Source organism: Aplysia californica, unplaced genomic scaffold, assembly GCF_000002075.1.
Source record: "Aplysia californica isolate F4 #8 unplaced genomic scaffold, AplCal3.0 scaffold00941, whole genome shotgun sequence".
Classification (NCBI taxonomy): domain Eukaryota; kingdom Metazoa; phylum Mollusca; class Gastropoda; order Aplysiida; family Aplysiidae; genus Aplysia; species Aplysia californica.
This window is the reverse complement of record NW_004798211.1, coordinates 83,295-84,855: the sequence shown is the minus strand read 5'-3', so window position 1 is coordinate 84,855 and position 1,561 is coordinate 83,295.

The following is a 1,561-nucleotide window of genomic DNA, read 5'->3' as shown; positions in this document are numbered from 1 at the left end:
GGGGGGCAGGTTAGAAAAAAACAGTTGATCATGTTCCCTGTTATGTGTTTATTCATATTTAAACAAATACATTTTAAAAAGATAATATTTTGATACAAGTTAGGAGAAAGGTAGAAACACCAAGTTTTACTCATAAATGCTAAATTGACAAACAGATGATGGCTATTTCTTTCACGTTATAATTTAGAGTTGTTTTGTGATGCAAGCGGCTGGTTATAATATCATATTGTGGTCTGGTGCGCCAAATTTTATTTTTCACTTTTAAAATGTGATCTAAGCTTATGCCTTTTGACTCCTCACACGTGGGTTAGTTTTTAATGTTCTGTTTTTCCTATTTCTACAATCTGTTCGGCCTTCCAATGCCGCCCCCCCCCCCTCACCATACATTCTGGACATAAGGACAATTGTTCAGAGGCTTTCACAGCTGTAAAGGTGGCACCAAATTCAACCCATCGACCTCGACATGCGAACTAAGCACTTTCGTGCCCTACCCATGTGGCGACGCCCCTGCCGATGAGACGCTATGCCGTGGAAAAGCTGACGGCCCTTACCTGGACGTGTTCGGACGATGCACCCACTACTTTGACTGTCGACACGAAATGCTCACCGGGGTGTTCGTGTGCTCTCAGGGCGTCTTCAACGTGTTTACCCGCTCGTGCGACAGTTCCAGCGACGAGAGACTGGTGCTGCCTAGACCTTGCGGTGAGCGCGCTAATCCGTGCTTGAACAAGGTAGACGGGGAGTACACTGACGTGTTTGATAACGGCTGTTTTAGGAACGTTGTCTGTGAGCGGGGTTTCCTCATAGCTGCTAGCCCTTGTTTGATGCATGCTCAAGCTTTTGGACTTTCTTGAGAGATCCGGGAGAGTTTGTTTGTAGAGTTATGTTTTCTCTTTTCAGATTAAGAGTAAACTAGGCGTCGGATGTAAACGGCTACTAAACAAATTAGAAAAAATAAATAGGTTCTGGGTGTTCATGTCTGCTGTTACACAGTAGACACATGAACTAAAACACTGACCGGTATGTATGGGAAAACTTACTTTTCTCTCATTTTCACTCATTCTTAGTCTTTATTAAATCTTAGTATCAAGCTTAGCCAGGCAACTAACCTTACAAACTATGACTTCTGGCGAAAAAGAAATTTGCATGCGGAACTATCAACATTGATGTTACTCCAGGTGCAGCTGAGAGCGGTTGTGATTTTTAGGAACTTGGTTGGAAGCGATAGACATGTGACTATGAGTTTAGAATCTATCACTTTGACTTTGTCTTCTCATAATATTTATTATCCTGTTTTCAAAGACAGACGACATTGCGACCTAGTAGGCTACGATCTTGAACTGCCACTTGGAAGTTCGAGCTTCAAATTAACATTTGGTCCTAATCATATTGTCTTTATGTCTTTGAATATCCCCCCATCCTCTCAGCACTATGTCCGGATGAAGAGCTACACTTTGCTTCCAAAGTGAAGTATATCATGGTGAGCAGGCCTTTCAACAACAACAACAACAACAACAACAACAACAACAACAACAACAACAACAACAACAACAACAACAAC